A 17,934-nucleotide genomic window follows, 5' to 3' on the forward strand; every position below is an offset into this window, starting at 1 on the left:
GGAACCACCATATGCCACAGGTGCAATCCTAAAAGAGACAAAAAATAAAAATAAAATAAAATAAAACCAGAGGATACGGAATGGAGAAGCTTACTCATGCACTGTGAGAACGGAACTTAACCAAAAGAATGATTTCTCATAAGTATGTGATTTACGGAAGACCAAGACTTACCTCCTGATGTTATATTATAAATATCTTGTAAACATCCCCAAATATAGCTCCCTCTCCTTAAACCAATGAATTTACTGCTCAGACTCTAGCTGGAGAGCCCCCTCTTTGCACTCCTTGCTCATAAACACAGCTGCCCCAACCCCGGCTCCCCACAACGGGACTCGCCTATAATTTGCTACAGCTTGCTTTTCCCAGATTGTATGGAAGTTCCCAGGCTAGGGATCACATCAGAGCTACACCTGCCAGCCCATGCCACAGCCACAGCAATGCAGGATCTGAGCTGCATCTGCGGTGTACACCACAGTCCACAGGCATGCTAGATCCTTAACCCACTGAGCAAGGCCAGGGATTGAACCCATGTCCTAATGGATACTAGTTAGGTTCCTTACTTCAGAGCCACAGCGGGAACCCCCACATTTTTCTTCTTGATGTACATAGTGTGTGAAGATTTTTACCTTCCGAAGAAGAGTTCTTCCGATTCTGTTCATTTAATGGATTTTTTAATAAGGGGGATAATTTGTAGAAGCAGCCTCACATTAGCTGCTCTAATCAGGAATCTGTCTTCATTGTCCAGGGAACTGGGTCTTGATTTGCATTAGACAAAGACTGGGTTGGGTCTGCCCTACCTAAACTTCACCTGAAGCCTTTGCAATAAAGCAGTAGTAAGCAAAGGTTTCAGAAACACTGAGTCTTTTCTCCTGCTAACCAATACCCTGCCTTGATCTTCTTGCTTTTTAAGTTTTCTTTTGAAATAAGTCGACTTAGACAATGTTGCAAAAAAAAGTTGAGAGTTCACATTTAGTCTTCAAACAACTTTCCTCAAATGTTAATGCCTTACATGACCGCAGTTCATTGACCAACACCAGAAATTACCTCTGCTGTAGTACTATTATGTAATCTGTATGCCCTATTTAGACTTCAGCCATTGCCCCTCTAAAATCCTTTCTGTGGTCCAGGATCCAGTCCAGGGTCTCCTCTTACATGTAGTTAAATCTCCCGACTCTCACCTCCAGTCGGGCACAGTACCTTTGCCTTGTTTTATCTTTCAGAATGTTGACATTTTTGAAGTTACCAGCCAGTTATTTACAAGAACCTCTCTTAATTTGGGTTTGTCAGATGTTTCTACATGATTAAATTAAGATTATGTATTTTTGGCAAGAATACCGCTGAAGGGATGGGCACTTTTCAAGGCATCCAGATACATGATGCTGAGCAGCCTCCTTACAGGTGGGGTTACTTTTTATCACTTAATGAAGGTGGTAGCTGCCAAGTTTCTCCACTGTGAAGTTACTCGTTTTCTCAGTTAGTATCCTATTGGGGTATACTACAAGGCTATGCAAATAATCTGTTTCTCCTCATATTTTTGCCATTAACTTTTTCATTGATGATTCTTCCCTCCAGTGATTATTACTATGGTGTTTGCCAATTGGTAATTTTTTTTTTTAATCTTTCCCTTTACAATTAGTAGTTGGAATTATAAGAAAGAACTGTGCATTGTCCCCTACTTATTGTTTTAAAATATTTATGTAAATATGGATTCATGAGATTTATTCCATACTCCAAATTCCATTACTGCCATTACTTATATTATTGCTCAAATTGTCCTAGATTGGCCATTGAGAGTTTCTTCAAATTGGCTCCTGTGTTCTTTTGATATACTAACCATTTTTTAAAGCATTTTCTTACTCTCTGGCACCAGAAAATGTTTCAGGCTCATCTTGTGCTTTACTTTATGCCAGTCCTACAAACTACCATTTCTCCAAGTGACCATTACTGTTTTATGGGAAAATGACACTGCAACTCAAGATCTGGTCACCATTGTGCTTTCTCTTCTGGGGTATTGTCTTTTGCCTTGATCTTCTATATTTCAAATGTGTGGAGTTCTATTGGAACTGAAAAAAGTGTACTCCTATATAAACGTATGATCTTGAAATGATTCTCTGGGGAAACTCTGCTTTTTTTTCCTATTAAAATAATGCTGTCTTCTTTTTCCTCATTTCAAAAGAAAAATATTAAGTTAATGGGTAGAATTTTCTCAATCATCAGTATTTTTCAGAAAACTTTTTCTCATTGTTTTGATAGCTACCCTCTACTTGGCTGCGTGTATAAAAGATGACAAATTAGTGCATCAGTAGAAAACACGTAATAGCTGAAGCTCAAACAGTTTATTATGATTATTTCTACCATTGGTTTCATAGTTTATCCTGTTAAATACATGGGAACAATATATTTTAGGTGTTGTCTGATTGCGCAGTTCTTGCTACAGTGGAAAAGACATCTATATTTTGTGTTCTCTTTGAAATATTCTGACCTTCTTATGTTCCTGCAACTTTGACAAGCCTGAGAACTGCACTTGTGGGCTGCCAGTTCATTCCCACACGTGCTTATCTCTGTATCTGCTCCTTCTCAACTGCTTCATGTGTTCCTTTCCTCCTGTTTTTTAATTAATTGAATAATTCAGCCAACAAATATTCATTGGATGCCCATGAAGTCTCAGGTACTGGTCTATTGCAGGAGAGGAGATAACATCAGTGAACAAAACAAGTGAAACTCTCAACCTTACTGTAGCTTTCTTCCTAGTTGGAGGTGGAGTAGAGACACAGTGCACAATAAACCTAATTAAAAATAAATTGTGGTATGTTAGAAAGAGATATTTCTCTCCATATTTCCTTCTGCCTTGTTCCTCCCTCCTTTGCTATTCCCTGAGGAAATTACTGCCCATGCAAACTGTTCAAAATCTTTAAAATAAGCAATAAATGAAAGAGACCATCTCTAGGACCTCAGCTTAATCCCCATCCAGCTGAAGTCACACAAAATAACACAAAAGAACTAGGAAATTTCAGCATACAAAATAAGAATTTTTCCCCCCACAGGTTTTTTTTTTTTAAAGAATATTTAAATGAACCCATTTGAAATATGGAAATTGTGTTTCCTGGAAGAGATTTTGCAGACTTAATAGAGGTAAATTAAAGCATTTAAGGAACTTAACCAACTTCTAAAAAAAAGAACAATGATTTTGCTGTAATTGACTGAGTTTGGACCAGTGCAGTTACCATAAGTACTCTAATTTCTTTTCAAATCATTTCTCCATAGTTAGAAAATTATCGCAGTAATGTATTGGCTTCAAGAATGGAGGAAAAGGTGGATCATTTCATTGTAATGTCTTCATGGAGGGGAACTGATGCATGAAGGGATGTTGGTTATTTTTGAGTTAGCATGAGTGCTTCAGTGATGCATCATTTTTCTCCCAAGAAGAAAAGTTGTGTAAGTCAGACTTGGAAATTAGGAGCTTTTTATTTTATTTTTTTATTTTATTAAAAACATTTATTATAGTTGATTTACAATGTTTTGTCAATTTCTGCTGTAAGAATTTCTTTTTAACTCATGTGTTAATTAGTGATAGATGTGTCATGTGTCTCACCCATTTTCTGTGTTTGCTTCCTCATTTTTAATCATAAGATAAATAATGGTTTACAACTAGAGGCAATGTGTAGACCTTTGAATGTATCAAAGTTGGGAAATGCTATTTGTAGTAAAAAAATATATATATATACACAATATATACATATATATATAGTGATGAGAATTAAAGATTTAAGGAACTTTTGAGTATAGCTTAAATAGAGTAATCTTGCTTTTTTAATATATAAAATGTGCCTGAAAAAGGTGACTTAAACATAACATACAAAATGGTTGTAGGAGAATTGGGAGTTTGCTGATGGCATATTTTATATATTTAATATTTTGTAGATTTTAAGCAAACAACACAAACAAAAACAGACATAAGCAAATGAAATATAAAATGTATGATGTATAGCATCTTATACATATTATCAATCATCTAACTGTGTAGAATTTTCGGTTTCTCTTATTTAGAAGAAAATACTCCTTATTAATGAATTAAAGTTCATGTCAGTTGTTTCAGTTCTCTCTTTTTTTTTTCTTTTTGTCTTTTTGCCATTTCTTGGGCCGCTCGCACGACATATGGAGGTTCCCAGGCTAGGGGTCGAATCGGAGCTGTAGCCCCCGGCCTACACCAAAGCCACAGCAACGCTGGATCCGAGCCGCATCTGTGACCTACACCACAGCTCATGACAATGCCGGATCTTTAACCCACTGAGCAAGGGCAGGAATCGAACCCGCAACCTCATGGTTCCTAGTCGGATTCGTTAGCCACTGCGCCACGACGGGAACTCTGCATAGTTTTAAATTTTCTATAGTTACATTAAGAAAAGTTAGAAAAAATAGTTTGTTTTATATTTCAACTAACCCAATATATCAAAAAATTAATCATTTCTTTTATAATCAATCTGAAAAATTCTTAGATATTTACATTCTTTTTTTTCATAGTTAGTTTTCAAATCCTTTGTACTTAATATCTCAGTTTGCAGTAGTCACATTTTAAGTGTTCAGTAGGGTGCAGGCTTATACTCTTACATTATTTATGCATTGTTTTGATTTCTTCAGTCATCTCTTATTTCTAATGCCATTAAAGCTTTCTTTCTTTGGGGATTTTAATTGGTACTTCTTATGTTGTCATAATTATAGCTAAAGTTTTATAGGTGTCTTCTTTGGGTCACCGAATTGGCATAGCAAGAATTATGTTGGAATTCCTTCCTTGAAAGTTAAGAGAGTAATTCCTATCCCTGCTCTGCCACTGGTTATTGTAACATTAGGCAAGTTGCATAACCTTTCTGGTCTTCAGAGTCTGTATTTGTAAAATAAAGTGAATAAAGTCTTTTGGCATTTTCTAATAAGGCAATTAAATTTGTATGTCTGGCTGAAAACTGGAGAACCCCAAATTGGAATAATGAGGGCAAAGAAGAGGACAAGGTCAACAGAGCTATTGGTTTGTTGTTTTCTCCAGTGTCACCAACTAACTATATTTTATCTTTCTTTGAAACGTTGAATTATTGGTGGTAGGAAATTATCATTTTTCCCCCATGAGGTAGTTATTTTCAAATGGCGTTCTGTTTTCTCCTTAGGCTAGAGAAGAATTAACATTCTATTTTTAAATATTGAATACTATCTACCTAGATTAGCTTCACATAGCAGAATTTAATAAATGTTATTTCATTTTATTATGCTTATAGAAACACTTATTTTTTTTTTTTTTGGTCTTTTGTCTTTTTTGTTGTTGTTGTTGTTGTTATTGTTGCTATTTCTTGGGCCGCTCCCGCGGCATATGGAGGTGCCCAGGCTAGGAGTCGAATCGGAGCTGTAGCCACCGGCCTACGCCAGAGCCACAGCAACGCGGGATCCGAGCCGCGTCTGCAACCTACACCACAGCTCACGGCAACGCCGGATCGTTAACCCACTGAGCAAGGGCAGGGATCAAACCCGCAACCTCATGGTTCCTAGTCGGATTCGTTAACCACTGCGCCACGATGGGAACTCCCAGAAACACTTATTTTTAAACAAACTGGCTGGGCTTCCTTGGTTGACTTAGCTGCTAGTATTTTATGAAACAAAAAGATGAACTTTACCAATGTTCATTTAATGACAGGGATCATTAGTTGTCATTCAAAATTTAAACTATAAACTTTTTTTGAAATATAGAAAACTCTAGAAATTAACACAGTTAAACACAAGCACTATCTCTCAGCTATATCTGAGCCTAACTTTTTTTTTTTCTTTTTTTGGCTATCCTGCAGCATGTAGAGTTCCCAGGCCAGGGATCAGATCCAGGCCACAACTGTGATTTAGGCCACAGCTGCAGCAAGGCTGGATCCTTAACCCACTGCACTGGGCCACAGATCCTAACATTTTATTATACTCAATTCAGACTTTTTTTTTAATAAGGAAAGAATTATCATGTTGAAGCCTCCTGTGTATATCTCTCCATGATTCCCTTCCACTCCTGACTCCTCTGGAGTTAATGATTCATTATCATTTCTGTCATTTACTTGTTCATTCTTTCCTCTTTTCCTGCCTTCTTCTGGATTGAGTATTAGGATTCCAATTTTATCTCCACTATTGCCTTGTTAGTTATACCTCTTGGATTGATTGACTGATTGGAGGTTGCTCTAGAGCTTAGGTATCCATATTAGTCTTTAGAGAAGTGGTCTGCTGGTAATAAATTCTCTCTCTTTGTTTGTCTGACGTCTTTATTTTGCCCTTGTATTGGACAGCTATTTTTCTTTTTTTCTCTTTCTTTTTTTTTGGACAGCTATTTTTCTACTTTCATTGAATACAAAATTCTAGGACATTTTTTCAGTGTTTCGAGGGTGTTTCTCCATTACTTTCTGGTTTGCCATAGTTTCTTACAAGAAGTTTTCTGCCTTTTTTATGCCTGTGCATATATATAATGTCATCCCCATCCTCAACTGCTTTTAAAATTTTCTCTTTATTTTCAAAAAAGCAGTTTATTTTTAATATGCTTTTGTGGGGTTTTCTTTGTTTATTCAACTGAGGTGGATTGAGTTTCTTAACTTTTTAGTTTATAGTTTTCATCAAATTTGGAAAAAATCCAACCATTATTTTAAGGAGTATAAATATGTATGTGTTAGTCGGCTTGGTATCATTTTCTTCATGCTTATTCTCAGTTTTCTCTGCCTGTTTGCTTCATTTTGGATAGTTTCTATTACTAGGTTTTCACTTTCATCTCTACAAGTTTGAGTAGCATCTTTTTCTGGAATCTTTTATTTATTTTCTCATTGTGTTCACATTTTTCGAGCATATGAACTGCATTTACAATAGCTAATGTCATCATGTCTGTCCTTTGTGACTCTGTTTCTATTAATTGATTTTCCTCCTGATGATAACCATAGTCAGTATTTTCTTTGTGTTCTGTGCACCTGGTAATTTTTGTCTGGATGTCAGGAATTTTGATTTTCGTTTTGGTTTTTATTGTGTTCTTTGAAAGAGATTTGGACTTTGTTCTGTTTTAGAGTTAAATTGTTTGAAATTCATTTGGTTTTATTTGTTGTTGCTATTGAGGTTTTCTTTTTAAGGTCTGCTGGTATAAGTACAGAGCAGCTTTTAGTTTAACACAAATTTTCCTCTGCCACCAAAGCGGATACCCTTCTAAGAACTCTACCCAATGACTTGCATATTCTGAAGTCTTTCGTTAGGCTTTTAGGAACACAAACTGTTCCTCCGTGACTTCAAGGAATTATGTGTCCTACTGATTTCCTAGGATTCTTTTTCCAACCTTGGGATTTACGGTTCTCTGATGTAGGCTCAGCCAGAAACTTGGGGAGCCTTCTGCTGATCTTTGGAGCTCTATCTCCGTACATCTGTCGTTGATAATATTTCACCCCGTAAAGGAGGCTCTCTGAATTCCGGTTTTGTCTCCTCAGCTCAGCAAGATCATCAGGCTCTTTTTGGTTTCCCTTTTCTGTGCCGAGGCCTAAGAAATGCTTCCAGGCAGTAAGACAGGCAGTCTTAGGACTCACCTTATTTGGTTCTCTCAAAAATCGTAGCCCTGCACTGCCCTTTGTTCCTTGTCTGATGATTGCTGTTTCATATATTTTGTCAAATTTTAATGCTTAATGTTTATAGCATTAAGACAACTCTTGTAACACTTACTCCTTCATGTATAGAAATGGAAATCCTCACATTATTTCTTTTTAATTAAAATTACATGTTGTTATTAATATGGCAAGAGTCCACAATTTGTACTGGATATTACACATTCCTCTATAGAAACAGGCATGTTGGTGGATATAGTTTTAATTAGCATGGCTCTATCAAGTTATAGAGATGGTTATTGGTATGTATGTCATTCTGTTGTAAATATACTAAATCAGCTTTTATTAATACCACCTGCAGATGTTTGTAGTACTTTGTTCTTAGAAATTTTAAATTGAGGAGGTAGTTGATTATTAAATCCTTGATGTTTGAGGTGTGTATCTGATTCTTTTCAAGGCACAACCATCAGCTTTTCTGTAAAACTTGCAAACTTTTAAACATGTTTTTGTCCTAGGAGCATACTGTACCCGTGCATTATCTAGGGATAGCACTTACCTCTTTCTCCCTTTTTTGACTTTTTTATTTGCCAGAAAGCATCAATATTTTCTGATCTGTGATGTTGTACCTGGAAAGGGCACAAGTTGTAAAACTCACTAGCCCACTTTTTGGTCATTTGCTAATTATAGTTAAAAAGCGTTAAACTGATCTGAATTATTCTATTCATCTTTATGGTTACTTGGTGTGTGGGTAGTAGACTTTTAAAGATGAGCTTATTTTCCCGCTTCATAAGAGAGGATGCTATTTTCACTATTTGTCTTTCTTTCTGAAGATGTAGCGGTGGTTTGCCATCTTTGAGGACTCTTGAGTTTGTGGCACATGTTGGTTCATTGGACATCAGCATAAATGATGCTCAGTGATGGGCTGTGACCCAGTAGTGGTACTTAGGCTCTGTTGGTTGGGAAGAAGGAAGAAGCAAAAGGAGATGTAAAAGGCCGGCACCATTTCCTTTCCCTCTAGGTGCTTCCAGGTAGAAGGCATAAATCTGTTACTGGTCTTGGCTTCCTTTTACTTGTTTCTGTTTAAACATGTGAGCCTTGTTTCATGCATTTTGGTCAATTATAATAAATTCCCCCTCCAGAAAAAGAGCTAACCAATTTTTTAAAGAAAAACTGGACAGTGTCATTTTCTATTTCTTTTCCTGTCCCTTCTTATATACTAAATGGGGTGATTTGAGACTTCTCAAACTGCTTTGAATATTCATGAGTTTAAACTTGAGAGTATCTTCAAACATGGGGTTCTTGAGAGCTTTCACCAGCAAGTGTAATACGCACCTTGCATATTCATCACATGTAGGAGTTAAGAGGTGCTCAACCTGTAATTTTTGCTCCTTTAACTCTGCCCTATGAGCTTGAGCCTCTTACAACAAGCTCTGTCACCAGTGGTTCCCATTTTACAATTCTTTTCACCACACATCCCTCATCCACTTCACCCCAACCACACTGACCAGTTTGTGGTTCCCCGAGAGCTGTAAACATGCTCGATCTGGGTCTTGGCACTTCCAGTCCCTCTGCTGCACGTGCTCTTCTTCAGGGCACTGATCTGCGTGGCTTGTTATGTGGTTCATTCAGGTTTTGTGGCATCATGCATCTTCCTCAACTATTCCTTGTCAACAATAGCAATGTTCTTTCTCACCCACTTTATCACTCATTCCTTTCATCCTGCTCTCCAGCATGTTGTCAGCATTTACTTTAAATTGACAGTGTATTCTCTATCTCTCAGTTTATTGTCTCTCACTTGAATAAATTTCATGAGGGCAGAGACCTTTTCTCTAAGATGTAGAACAGTGTCTGGCACATGATAATACTTGACAAATACTTGCTAGAAGAAGACAGAGTGAAGGAATGAGTGGACGAATGAATGGCGTTAATTTGTATGAGGACACCTACTTGATGTACCTTCAAACTGAACATAAGAATGTGATAGAGAACAAACAACTGTATTTGATGTTTAACTACTTGAAATATTGATTTATATTCAAAGTAAAAGTTCCTTAATTATAACTACAGAAATTTCAGGTTCTATTTGACTATATATTCAGTGGAGTTCACTTTTGAGAAAGATCTTTAGGACCAGAAAATATTAGTCATAAAATTGTTCTCTTCTTTTAAAAATTTAAGTTCTGTTTCTTCTTCATTCTGCAGTTGAGTTCAGTGGCCAAAATAACACAAAATCTTTTTCTTCCTTATTTTCCTTTACACTTTAAACCATTCTGTGGCTCTTTAAGTGTGTCTTGGAATCTATATAAATTTCTGTCCATAGCCACAATCAGCTCATATTAGTCTTTTCTGAAAATAGGTACTACATTATAGGCATCTAGGTATCTTCTGCTTTCCTCTTCCCATTTCCTTTTTTATCTGTACTGTTTATACTGCCGGGAGTTGATCCTGTTGTAATTTTTTTTTTTAAGACAAAATAACGTCTCTTCCCACATCCTACTGAAACACTAGAGGGTCCTTACAGACGCAGTTGTCTGTATTCTCTCTGGGGGTATTTAAAAAGCCAGTATATGGAGCAACACGCACTGGTGTTAACAGGAAAACTTGGAGTTCCCGTAGTGGCTCAGTGGTTAATGAATCCAACTAGGAACCACGAGGTTGCAGGGTTTGATCCCTGGCCTTGCTCAGTGGGTTAAGGATCCAGCGTTGCTGTGAGCTGTGGTGTAGGTCGCAGATGCGGCTCAGATCCTGCATTGCTGTGGCTGTGGTGTAGGCCAGGGGCTATAGCTCCGATTCGACCCCTAGCCTGGGAACCTCCATATGCTGCTGGTGCGGCCCTAGAAAAGCCAAAAAAAAAAAAAGAGGAAAACTTAATCTGCCTCATTGAGGCTTATGGACAATTTTAGAGACGGGGCGGTCAGATGCCTTGTTTTCAAAAAGCATGTCATCTTTTTGTGGTGTTTAGTTTTTTGCTTTCGTTATTTCCAAATTCTTGTAGAAGTATGGAAATAAGGAATATTTTATCTGATTATGACCTTTCAAAAGAAATAAACAGGCTGTTTTTGTTTAGCAGCAATATTATCAATTTATGCCAACAACTTTTTTTCTATGTATAACTGTAATTGCAATGTCAGATGCTCTGGAAATACTATCTCTTTGTTAACTGTTATTATTAAAGCACTAAAAAGATCATTTTAAAGTTTAATTGTTTTACGGGTAGTTGATCCATCTGAACTTACATGTGAGTAAAAAGTCTTACCTCTAAGTAAAAAATGTTTGTATTCACTTGCCATACTATCCATTCATTACTATAAGGTAATAGAGAACTTGAGGATGTTCAGAGACTATGCAACATGCTTTGCAACATTCAGGCTGCATTTTCATATTGTCCAAAGAAAATTCATTTTGATATTTCTTTATTGTCTAATGCAGAACCTTGTACACTCCTGTCTACACCCTGTGTGTGTGTGCATGTACCTACATGTATGTTTATATGCACATGTGTGGGAACAAAGAGATGCTTATCAGCCATTATCTGAATTATACTTAATTGGCATTTTTACTGATCACAATCTTATTAAATCCATTGATTGATGGAACCAGAGTGTAATGCTTCCTATGTGCTGTGCACCATAATAGATCCAAAGCATAAATGTATTAACAAGGTTTCTGCATCTCTACGTAGGAGATGCTTGCATCCTATTAGGAGATACAAACAATTAAACTAATAATTACAATGCATTGTGATACAGAATTTTGCACAAGATGCTTGGACGCACAGAAAAGGAGTGTCCAAAGTAGGATGCTTGGTTAGGAAAGTTTCCTAGATGAGGTATTCAGATGCAAAGAAGAGTGGAAGGTGTTTCAGACAGAGGAAGCAGCATGTGCCAAACGTCGAGTTCTAACTACAGTGTTGTATGGCGTTCGGTAGGTAGTGATTGTATTGTGAGAATATGGAGAGAATGTTCTTGATCTTGGAAACTATATGATGACATGTTTAGAGGTGAAGTACCATATAATGTTTGCAGCTATTTCTCGGATGGTTCAGGACAAACAAAGAAAAACAAAATATGTATTTGTGGATGTGGAGACAGTGCCCACGAATGTGACAAAATATTATTCGTGAGTCTAGGTGAAAGAGATCCAGGGATAAATAGTACTACCTTGATTAAGTTTAACCTTGTTCAAAATAAAAAGGAAAAAACCCTTCTGGTTACTAATAAACTTTTTTTTTAAGTTTATAAAAGTAGTATAAACATGATATAATTGGAGAATTAACTGAGTAACAGTTGTCTTCTATGGTGGCCTATTAACTGAGTATTTATCAGTAATAGATGAGTGTTCTGTAAAAGATAGCCTTTGATTGGATCTGCTCTGATGCTCTTTAATACAACTATTATTGGAGACCTTTTTATCTAAATAGAAAACATAAAACCGCTGAGTGTCCAATAATAGGATTGGAAAGGGACCAAAGGAGTTATATTGTTTAATTCACTATTAAATGAATAAGCTAAAGAGATAGAAGACTGCCTTATGTATATGATTACTTAGAAACAATGCCATTGAAGATATTTCCATGACCATTCAATGCTTAAACAGAGTCGTATTCATTTCTGAATTGTCTAAGATTATTTTTAAGAAGAAAGAGCCCATGAAAATCTAGTTAATATATACAGTATGACCCTTAAAATAGAATGGGGAATTAAGAGCAGAGAATGTAATGCATAATAAACAACATAGGGGTTCCCGCTGTGGTGCAGTAAGTTAAGAATTTGACTGCAGTGGCTCAAGTCACTGCCAAGATGCAGGTTCAATCCCCGCCCTGGTGTTGTGGGTTAAAGGATCCAGCATTGCAGCACCTGTGGCATATGCCACAGGTGCAGCCATAAAAAATAAATATAATACAATATAATACACAGTGTATGATTAATTCATATTCCTTATTGGCTATAGGAGAAAATGGAGAATAAAGGCTGGGATGGATGGTAGAAAAAGACTCCTGGATGGAATTGTAGGAGGAAAGGAAAGGCAAAGCTAGTAATAGCACAAAATGGAAGAGAGAGAACGTATCTTCTGAGAAAGAAAGATGTAGCAGATTTTTTTTTCTTTTTTGCTTTTTGCTTTTTAGCACCGCACCCGCGGCATATGGAGGTTCCCAAGCTAGGGGTCGAATTGGAGCTGTAGCTGCTGGCCCACGCCACAGCAATGCAGGATCCAAGCCACGTCTGAAACCTATACCACAGCTCAGGGCAACACTAGATCCTTAACCTACTGAGCAAGGCCAGGGATCGAACCCTCAACGTCAGGGTTATTAGTCAGATTCGTTTCCCCTGCGCCATAACGGGAACTCTAGATATAGCAGATTTTGAGGTGATTTTTTTTTCCCGTCATTTTGCCATTTCTAGGGCCGCTTCTGTGGCATATGGAGGTTCCCAGGCTAGGGGTCGAATCGGAGCTGTAGCCGCCTGCCTACACCAGAGCCACAGCAACACTGGATCCAAGCCGCGTCTGCGACCTACACCACAGCTCACGGCAATGCCAGATCCTTATCCTTAACCCACTGAGCAAGGCAAGGGATTGAGCCTGCAACCTCATGGTTCCTAGTCCGATACGTTAACCACTGAGCCATGACAGGAACTCCCAAGATGATTATTTTTTTAATTGACGTATAGTTGATTTATAATGTGCTAGTTTCTGGTACAGCACATATCAGAGACTAGTATGTCTTAGTACAGAAAAGTGATTCATTTTTTATGTAAAGATAAATAAACATGCATAAATTTATATATTTCGTATATATTCTTTTTCATATTTTTTTATGTTATGGTTTATTACAAGAATGGAACATAGTTTTCTGTGCTATACAGCAGGACCTTGGGGTTGATTTATTTTATGTTTAGTAGTTTGCTAATCCCAAGCTCCTAATTTATCCCTCCTCACCGCTTTCCCCTCTGGTAACCATAAGTTTGTTTTTTATTTCTATGACTCTGTTTATATTTTGTAAAAAAGTTCATTTGTATCATATTTTACATCCCACATATAAGTGATATCATATGGTATTTTTCTGTCTGACTTATTTCACTTAGAATGATAATCTCTAGTTCCATCCCTGTTGATGCAAAATGGCATTGTTTCATTCTTTGTGTGGCTGAGTAATGGTCCATTGTATATTTGTATACCACTTCTTCTTTATCCATTCATCTCTCAGTGAACATTTCGGTTGCTTCCATGTCTTGGCAACTGTACATAGTGCTGTTACGAACATTGGGGTGTGTGTATCTTTTCGAATCATAGTTTCTCCAGATATATATATGCCCAGCAATGGAATTGCTAGGTCATATGACAACTCTATTTTTAGTTTTTTGAGGAACCTCCATATCATATCATTTTCCATAATGGCGACACCAGTTTACATTCCCACCAACAGTGCAGGAGCGTTCCCTTTTCTCCACATGAGGTGATTTTTTTTTTTTTTTAATTATGTTTAGTTGATGTAGGTTTTCTGACCATCTAGTGTCCTTTAAATATTAATACCATTAAATGCTGTTTATAAAGTTTTTATATTTTTGTAATCTCTGTTTTTAGAGATTCTACTCAATGGAATAATTAAAACAGTTTATTACGGTGGAAATTTTCCCCAATGATAAATCAAGCACTATTAGAGAAATATCACTTTTCTGACCAGATGAAGTCAGTCTTCACCCATATTTTATAACGGTGAAGCTTATACATGGGAAAAATTATAATGAGTCAGAATCTTTTGAAATTGAATTTTGGCAAATTTTGGCTTTTCAGAAAGAATTTTCTTTGTTGTGAGACTGTTTTCCTGAGGATATTATCTTTATTATTTGACCTTTTATGTCTTCTACTTTTTCCATCCTCTTCATCTCAGATTACTATAGAGCAGAGATTAGAATCCAGCTGTTGAAGTTGCTCTCTGTTGAGGGGAAAATAGCATTTCAATTATAGGCTGGTCTGTAATTACTTGGGTAAAATGATAATGGATTCTAATAACTAAGCTTTTTAAAGAGTTTTACCTTGTAAGATGCACTTCATTTCTTCCTAGTATTTGCTGTCTTTATTTTGTTAACCAAAATTAATACAACGAAAGGATGATGTATGATCTTATGAACCTAATATGTATTGGAAAAGTCAGAGTCAATAATTTTAGGAACATGAACAAACGTCAGGTGAACAGTTTAGGAAAAAGTTAAGATTTCTCCTTGAACCCTTAAAAGAAGCTCGTTTTTGCCTCCCATGTTTATGCCACTACTTTCTTTCTTTTGCATGTATTTATTTTTACAGGCATGGGAGTTTTTCTACTGGGCATTCACTTTTCTTATCTCAGTTTTCCTGCCTGCTTCTCTTTTTCATTTTCATGTGTTTGTTTTTCTGACGTGTGTTAATCAAAATCCATGCTGTAGTGCAGACTGGGTCTGTCTCCTTGGGGTTGACATCATATCCATTTCAAGCCAGCTCATTCGCCCTTCGTTTTGGATTCTAAGGCTGCGTTCTCCAACACCCACTCCCCTCCACCATCACCACTCATAGGAATGCATGTGAAGTTCACAGGATATCTCTCAGTGTCTCCTTGCTGGCTCCTGAGTAATAGCCAATCTTAGATCACAGCAGTTTAATGATGACTCCATATCTGTCATGAGCTGGAAGGGCTGCAGGGCACATAGTAGGTAAGGGACTAATAAATGTTTAATGGACGAATAAAGAAATGAATGTGCACGGGAATATAGCTCATAACTGAAGTCCTTAAGGAATGAAGCTGTTTAGGCAAGCACTTCTGTCCATAAGTGTAACCAATTAAGTTTGCAGATAGAAGCATGCATGTATCCCAATATCCATTAGTGATTACAGACCACAGCCTTCTGTTTCCCTGGTGAGTTCATATGCACACTGACCTGGCAGGAACTGCTTGCACCATGAATAATCACAAGACTTCGAAGGGAAAAGGATGTCAGGCATGGGGATTCCACATGGAGCCTCACCTTTGCCATGAAATGGCTTTCTCTATCCTAACTCGGTGAGGGGTCAGCTCTCATTAGAATTAATGCTTGAAACATAACCTTACAAAATGTGAACCTGCTCACATTAAGAGCAAATTTTTGGATTGACTCGGCAAGGCACAGTTCTTTTCGAGTCCAAGGATTTCACATTTTGCACATGTTTTCTCATTTCATTGTGTCTTAAACTGGGTTGCTGTTATAACGAGCATTTTAGCAGCCTTGATCTTGGAGACATCAAGACCATTATTCCTGTTGTTGCTGATTTAGTGTTACAGCTGCTTCCTCTTTCTGTGATTTAATTTGAAGTTTCTGCCCACCAGGGGGCTATTGGTCCCCACCTATGCAGCTCTAGGAGCTGGCTGCTGTTTGCTGCATGGATGTTATTTCCATTCCTATTCATAGCGATTTTTCCCCTTCTATATTCATCTAGCAACAGCAAGGCACTGTTCCAGGAACTCAGTCTCTCTACATAAGGTGTAACATGGAACCATTTGGATGGAAAAATTATAAATTAAAATTATTCTGTTCATTTTAAAATATTCATATTGTGTTGCTCAAATGCCAGTAACTGGAAAATCATGGATAATGTCCTGTTTTTATAACCTCTTTCAGAATGTTTTAAAATCCGTTTATGTTGTTACTTAGCCATCTCTTTTCCTGGAGTGGATTTTGTGATAAGATTAAAAAAAAAAAAAAAAAAAGGTTGTATGAGTCCAGCGTCTAGTGGCATATGTAATATTAAAAAAAGATGATACCACTAATTGCAAGCCATTTTTTTTCCAATAGAAAAATATTTACTCCAAGTACAGAGAATGTTTATAAAATTATAGGGCTATGGAGATAGCCTGTGGACATGCCAGATTATTTATTTTGAGGATAAAACTTTTTATTAAATCATTAAAACTAAGCAGATGATTATTAATTTCTGAATCTACATATCTAAATTAAGAAAACCTATATATTCGTGACATTACTGATTTTCAAATACTAAAAACATCGCTAACTTTTAAAATGGAGCTGTATTTTGATGTCTCCTTTACTTTGGGGAAACTAAATTTTATTTCTGTCCTTATATTTTCCATGTTGTCTGGGTGTGCATGAGGATGTGCTTATCTCAGAAAGATAGTCAAGTGGGGAAAAGTGAACATGTTTTTATGTAGGTTGGCTAGTTTTTTGACAAAGTAAATGTATCTCTTCTTCTAAAGGACACATAATGATTGGAGATCTTAACTTGATGTATATTTTTCCACCTCTGTGGAACACATTAAAGAGAGTGAAGATTTTTTTCCTTTTTGCTTCTTTCTTCTGTACGTTTCAAGTTCACAGTCACATAGAAGCTGTGGTTTTATTTGTTGTCTCTCTTGGCTAGGAATATTTAAATGTATTTTTGAAGTTCTTCTGTCAACTACAGACAATTTAAAATTATAATTTTAAGACTCTTCCTAGAAACTTAGACTTTTGTTCCGGCTGTTGTCTTTGTTTGTGTGCCTTGTGTGTGTGTGTTGAGGTTCTTCAGAGGCAACAAATCATGTTAGTAAGAACAAATTTCACAGGCCCATTTCATTGTTTATTTTAGCCTTGTGAATCATTTGGCCTTTTAACATAGGCTAATCCTTTAACTGAATATGCATTCTGAAAGGTTCTGTGTGCCCTGAAAGCTTGGGTGGTTCTTGCTAACTCTGCTTTATTTATTTTAAATAATATGAGGTGATCCAGAAATATTTCCTCTCAATTTTTGCAGGCTATAATGTTTGAAGTTAGGATTCTTTGTGGCAACAATAACAGCAAACACATACCCATTTTCCTAAAGTTTGATTAATGGAAAATAGGATGCAACCTGTCCTATTTTTAGTACACAGATTTCCCAACACAAATACTTAGTTTATACAGCAGCCAACTTCTTTGAAGGCAGCAATCCAGTGTACTCTCTTCCTAATTGAAGACAGAAAACAAAATTAGTACAGTTGCTGTAGGAGAAATGGGTACCTCATAATTAATAATTTGTGAGTTAAGCCTTAACCACACTTGACATTTTTCTTTGTATCGGTAACAGACTGATTAGTGAGTTAACTGCTGATAGTACCTATTCTGTGGAGTGACTGTTTTAGTTCTGGGGCTTATGCTGTTCAATAGAATAGGTATTCTGTGTGATGGGACTTAAGCTTTAGTCTTGATCAAAGCGCTTTGGAGGAAGCATGGTTGAACTGATTGGCTGTAAATGTTAATCACTCCATAGGACGCACTGATAATTTACAGCATTGTTGTAACTCTCTGGTGTTCATAAAATGAACTTAATAACCCAGCGCCACTGCGGGATAATCTGCTTTTTCTCTGC

The 17,934-nt window shown here is 36.8% G+C and overlaps 1 protein-coding gene across 10 annotated transcripts in view; it reads left to right on the top strand.

Annotated features, from left to right (window-relative positions):
* CDKAL1 (CDK5 regulatory subunit associated protein 1 like 1) overlaps window positions 1–17,934 on the top strand; it is a 658,999-nt gene that overhangs the window by 368,676 nt on the left and 272,389 nt on the right. The gene's annotated exons all lie outside the window — the stretch shown is intronic.

Source organism: Sus scrofa, chromosome 7 (genome assembly GCF_000003025.6).
Source record: "Sus scrofa isolate TJ Tabasco breed Duroc chromosome 7, Sscrofa11.1, whole genome shotgun sequence".
Taxonomy (NCBI): domain Eukaryota; kingdom Metazoa; phylum Chordata; class Mammalia; order Artiodactyla; family Suidae; genus Sus; species Sus scrofa.